This window comes from Balearica regulorum, chromosome 4, assembly GCF_011004875.1.
Source record: "Balearica regulorum gibbericeps isolate bBalReg1 chromosome 4, bBalReg1.pri, whole genome shotgun sequence".
Taxonomy (NCBI): domain Eukaryota; kingdom Metazoa; phylum Chordata; class Aves; order Gruiformes; family Gruidae; genus Balearica; species Balearica regulorum.
The window spans coordinates 34,570,821-34,576,776 of record NC_046187.1 but is presented as its reverse complement, the minus strand read 5'-3'; the positions used below and the strand labels follow the sequence as shown (position 1 = coordinate 34,576,776).

Here is a 5,956-nt window from a genome sequence, read left to right as displayed (position 1 = left end):
TTTTAGCATCTGTGTGCTATTAGGACAGGTTTTATCATTGGAACTGTGATAAATGCCAGTGCTTGCTTCACCGAAACATTAAATTAAGTCTTAAGTTGTAAGGACACGCTTATCCCTACATACCCCTGCGTACTGCTTCCTTGTTTCACAGGTGGAGAACCAAGGCACAAAGGAAGCCTGTGGAGAAGTCGGCAGCTGAATGTATGTACCCCTTGGGGGTACATACCTGTGTCCCACCCCTGAGTGCGTCACACCCTGTGTCACACCACTGACCATTGATGTACTCATTCAGGTGAAATGCCAGTGCTCAAACCCAGTAAAGTCCCTAACTACCTTTGCAGTAGCAGAAGCCGAGTTTCCAAATACTTGCAAGGCAAAGAGGGGTGTTTCCAAGGGCACGACTGGCAGTCATGTTCCCGACCGGCTGTTGTGCTTGAAAAAAATCTGTCTTGCATGTGTGAGCAGCTAGGGCAGGGCATGATCTCCCTCCGGGGACATCCTCTCCTTGCATTGTTTTCCAAGAGTACAAGTGTTGGGCAGCTGCCCGCAACTGTCGCTGTGTAGGATGAAATGAAATATGGTGTTATTAATAAAAAGAAAAAAGTAATTCACACAATAGTGAGATTTAGACAGACTTCTGAAAAAGGAAGAGCAAAGAAGCAGTTTCCCCCACATCTCTAAGGCATTCTGGGGTGAACATTTAGCTCATATAGCTGTAAGGAGCTTGGCAATACATGCCTAATTTCCAGTGGGACAGGCAGAAGGGCCAGTGAGAAGGGATGCCGACAGGCTAGGAATGGAGTAGCAATGTGGTATTTTAACAAAGATGAAAAGTGTTGCTCTACATCTGAGAGCAGCTTTGTTAATGCAATTGCGTTTCTCAGGCCACATAGCTGAACCATCAGTGGGTTTGGCTGTGTCACCTTGGTATAAGCAAAGCTTGATGAAATTTGAGTAATTTTTAAAAGAAAGCATTTCTGTGGGTTTGATTCTCTGTTTTGTGGTCATTGACTTGGAAGGAACGTTAGTCATTTTGGGCTTTTGCACTTGCATTAAAAAAAATAAAGGGGAAAAAAAAAAAAAAAGGGTGAGTGATACAGAAGGTTTTAGCAATGGTTACAAGCTTGCCGGGGGCCTGTGGCCAGAGCCTTGCCGACCCACAGGGACACCTGGCCTGCCGGCGACCGGCTGCGTGGGGGCGAGGGGACTGCCTCCTGCCCTGGGACTCCGTGCTGGCTGCCCTCCCTTCCCACCTCCTCCCGGCCGGGGGCTCGCTCACCTCCCACGCCTGAAGGAGCCGGGGAGGGCACACTCTCGCTGCCCCAACTCCCATCTGGGGCAGGCGATCTCCCTCCCGTGGAAAGCTGGGTGCCAGGAAGCAGTAAGATGAGCAGGAGACAGTGGAAATCAGCCAGTGCACAGCAGGGAGATGAGCACTTAAGGTCTAACCAGCATCTGCACCCTGTTGAAGGAAGGCACCTACCTCCATCTGGGTTCCACGTCCGTCCATCCTCCCTCTTAGACCTGGCCCATAGACCAGTCCTGTACAACCCACATTTTTCCAGAAGAGCTGACCACCGAGCAGGATGGGGAGACTCATCATTCCTCAGCCCAAATGAAAACATCCCCCTGCCTCCCTGTAGATGTATCTGCCTGAGGGTTAAGGGCCTGGCAGCTCCCACCTCTGGCCATACCTGGCAGGAACTCACCTTTGAGCTTGCAGAAGTCTGTCAAATCCAAGGCATTTCAAAAGCCTGGGTATCTTGGACCCTGAAACCTGTGGGGAGGTTTCCAACAAAATTTTGATTTGCTGAAAAATTTCCAACCAAACCTAAGTGTCAGCTGTGTAGCTGTGATCTGAGGAAAAAAAAAAATTAGCACGGTCTTGGTTGGTTTGTAATAGTAGCTCAGTTACAGTTATCTGCTCTAAAAAAATATTTTCCTTTGTAAAAATTCTTGAACAATAAAAAGCTGCCTCTATTCCTCCACAAATGTAGTGTAAGCTTTGCAGCTAACTAGGAATAGGATCTGTAACATGTATTATGCCATTTGCTACATTCCAGAAATAATTTTCCAATAGCCTTGAAACAGAATGAGTGCAGATCATATAAACAAACAGAAAGCTGTTTGGGGCTTGATCTTTAAAGTTTTACCTCCCAATTCTTCCTGCAAAAGTGGTATCTGTGGCTCTGGTGCTCTGGCAACTTATGTGCAAAAATTGATATATTTAGCTTTGTAACTGCCCTAAGCCACAGTTTTGATTCCCGTGAGAGCCTTGGATTGCTGATCCCTCAGTTTTAAAAAGCCTTGCTGGGCTCTATTGTTCTGACAGGTTAAAGGCTCACAACAGAATCGTTTTAAAGCGCATGATGGCTTCATGGCACTTGGACTTGTTTCATGATAATGCAACACCTTTCCACAAAGACAGCAGCAATGACAGCATCTGCCTGACGTACCCTGTATGTCCTGAGCACGGTAGCTCTGCTGAGCAAGAGATGCCTGAAATATCCATGAAGTATAACATCCTGAAGCAATGACCGTGCTCACCCATTGCTCAGGTGAAAATGTTGGAGTCTTTGATAGCTTCTTTTCTGTACCATTGCGTCCACCTTAGCTGCCAACGGTGGATGCTGTAGGCAAAGCAAGCTCTGTGCTAAGGGAGGAGCAACTACGGCTCTCTGTCCATAGCCAGAGAAAGGGTCACCCCAGACTGAAGACCTCAGTCTAATTGTTAGCAATGATTACAAGAGGTTTCTTTCCATCCTGCCATGCTGGTTGTTTACATGCTCCATCCATAGGGCTTAGGAAGCTGCCTCAACCACGCAGCTTCACTCGGAGCATCAATAGAGGGAATGTGGCTGTCACAAGTCATTCACCATTATTCACAATTTTTTCCTCAGTCCTTAAGATGGAAAGAGACCGAGGAAATCAGTGAAAGGTACAAATAGGCCCATTTCAGTTACTTTTCCCAGCTTTCCTCTTTGCATCTGCCTCTTGCTTACTGGCTTGCAGATACTTTGATAGCAAGCCACAGAAACCACTGCAGCAAGTACTTCACTGGTACTAGGAAAACTCTCAAGGGAGAGGAGAAGAAATAGGTATAAAATTGTTACTCTTTTTGCTCTCCGTGTTTATTTATTTTGGACCCATTGGGCTAGACCGCAACTAAAACTTTATGAACCTAATAAAATTCCCAACATTCTCAGACATGGGTCGTGATGTTTATATATTAGGCAGAATACAAAGGTGTATTTATGAGGAGATTGGAAGTACTTAGAGATGCTTGATCTCAGGCAAGGCATAGAGCACACGTAAGAAATGTTTTCAAACTCAGCACAGGTACAATTGAGCTAACCGGTGCTCCTCTTGCCTGGGAAGATGAAGATAAACCCCAAAACCAGAATTGTTTCAGAAATGCTATGCACCTCATCACAGAACCGTCCCACCTCCTCACAGGTGGAGGAGTACAGGCAAATTTCATTATGTTTCAATAGATGTTTTTTATTTATTTGCCTAGTTCTGCTATGGCTAAAATACCAGCTCTCTCATTTTGGTAGCAGTGGTAACTATACACACTAATAAACAGGGGAAGGTTACAAGTAAACATCTCTTTTCCCTCCTGTCCTCATAAAACACACAGTATTCCCTGATTCAATAAGCAAGATATACTGTCTGACTCAAGTCGAGGGATAATGGGTCTTGGCAACAGATTAGGCTTTCCATCTCTATAAATAAGAAAAAGCTAGAGGGAATATATGCTGGGACTTATTTTTGCCAGGAGCAAGTAAACAGTTCTGTCAATATACAGATAATCCCGCTTCCTTGCTTCCCCCATCCCTCTCTTTCCTTTGGCCATCTCAAACCCACCCCCCCATCCCCCCAAAAAAGAAAGGTTATGTGTTCATTTTCCTCCTGTCATGCATGATTTTTTTACTGATTTCAGCATTAACTTTTTTGGATACTTCCTGTCACTGGAAGACCTCTCCCTCCCCACAAGAACAGCATACGTTTTCAATTTAGGTTATGTTCCCAGCAGATGTTGCAGGACGTGAAGGCCTTGCTTTCTCTTTCATTAAAAAGGCACTTGTAATACGTTTTATTGTCTTGGATGGAAAAAAGCATGTATTGCAATGTTCAGAAATCAATGTGATTTCCTAATCTCTACCTTAAAAAAAATAATAATTGGTTAACAGAAAAGAATAAAAATCAAGGTCTGTATTGAATATATATCCCTGAGGAGTATTTGTAAGCATCCCTCCAAAGGGTGCTATGGAAGGAAAGGTTCAATATCTCAGGGACAACTCTCCAACTCTAACGCCCAGTCAACCCAAGAAACGCTGCTTGTTATCCTCATAGTATTTTGCATGAAAATTCAGAGTACACATGAGTGCCTTCAGTTCTCCACATGGAGCTCCAAGCTACATGCATACGGCTGCGTGCATACAGCTGCGTGCACGCGGCTTTATCTGAAGTTAGAGCTGTTAATACAAACCTCCTCTTCTCAAGACATGACACCGACATCCCATGTGGAGCCTGAGGTCCGGGTCAGAGTGTAACGTCCAGACAAACCACTTGGGTGCTTGCTGCTGGCTAGTGGCCTGGCCAGGGCCACGTCACCAAGGTCCTCCCTGCAGCAGGAGGACTGGCCTGAAACAGACCAGAGCACCCAAAACCTCAGTGCTTTGAACTTACCTAAGAAAGATGGACCAGAACAAGCGAGATCCTCCTTCATTAATAGTCACCCAAGAGTAAGGCTGCAAAGGAAAAGAATAAGGCAGGCTGCATTAAGAAAAACAAGGAAATCTAATCAGAAACTCAATATATCAGAAAATGGTATGCTACAGTCTCTAAAGATTCCCTTTAAAAATCTTTTACATTTATGCACACTGGGAAATTGCTGTTGGTAGTCTGTAGGACGCTCGCAGTGTCATAGAACCATCTGTTATCATCTGGTTTCACAAATACCTACTGCTAAATACACACACACATATATTTGTGTGTGTATGTGTATGCATCTGTGTGTATACTTTACATACATTTACTTATTCCATCCTTTGTGTCGAAACTAGGAACAAAATGAGGTTATACCCTACGGCAAAACATACACAAACATAATGCAGAATCACCAGAGCTGCCAAAAAATTCCCACTGTAGAGAGAAGATTAAGTCTAACAAAATGGACAGCAAACCACAAGTTTCATACAGAAAGCTTGTTTCCAATACAGTTAGATTTTATCATTCCATTGTTTCTTCCTGTATTATGGAAGCAATTGTTTTTTACTGAAGCATAGGTATGTCAGAGCCAGAAGCAACGGCCCATCTAAACCTACATTTGTGACAGTAAGTAATACAGACAAATTGATATCTCGACATCTATTCCCAACCACATAAAATCCAGCCGGTGGCTGTCTCTCAGGCTTCCTCATTTTCCATAAGTTTGTCTACCTTTCCTTGAGCTGATATGCGCCACTTTCTATTGCTGACTTTGGAAATTGCTACATAATTTAAAAATTCTTTATGTAATAGAAATTCAGCTTGAATTATAACTGAGGTTGGTTGGTTCCACCTGGTGTATTGGATTTCCTGATTACATGCACAAACTTTCAACTTACACCTTTTTGTAAGCACTTGCTGCTGTAGTGGCTGGTGGTACCCCGGGACCAGCAAGGAGAGACTGGAGGCCATTTTGCACTGCGCTGGCTTCCTCCCGGCCGCAGGCTGCTAAGCGTGGGTGCTGGCCCCGTGGTGGGTTGGTGCAGGCTGTGTTCTGCCTTCCTGGCTGCTCGTGGCTCCTAGCAAGCAGCAGCAGTGCTCAGCATCATCCTGCTCATCCCTTAAGCCCCCAGAATCGCTCCCCAATGGCTTGCCTCCCTGTACATTGATTTTTTTTTTTTTTTTCCCAACCCAGGAGCTTTCTAGGCAAGGGAAACCCAGCAGGGGACACGCTGAGCTCTAG

General features: G+C 44.8%; 1 long non-coding RNA gene across 1 annotated transcript in view; it reads right to left on the bottom strand.

Moving 5' to 3' along the window:
• Positions 1-590: 590 nt before the first annotated feature.
• Positions 591-5,956, bottom strand: part of LOC142601722 (uncharacterized) — a 48,285-nt gene continuing 42,919 nt past the window's right edge. The window contains exons 8-9 of the long non-coding RNA XR_012835299.1: positions 4,693-4,754; positions 591-1,857 (exon numbers count right to left, since the gene is read on the bottom strand). This is a non-coding gene — a long non-coding RNA (uncharacterized LOC142601722). The remainder of the gene's footprint in view (positions 1,858-4,692; positions 4,755-5,956) is intronic.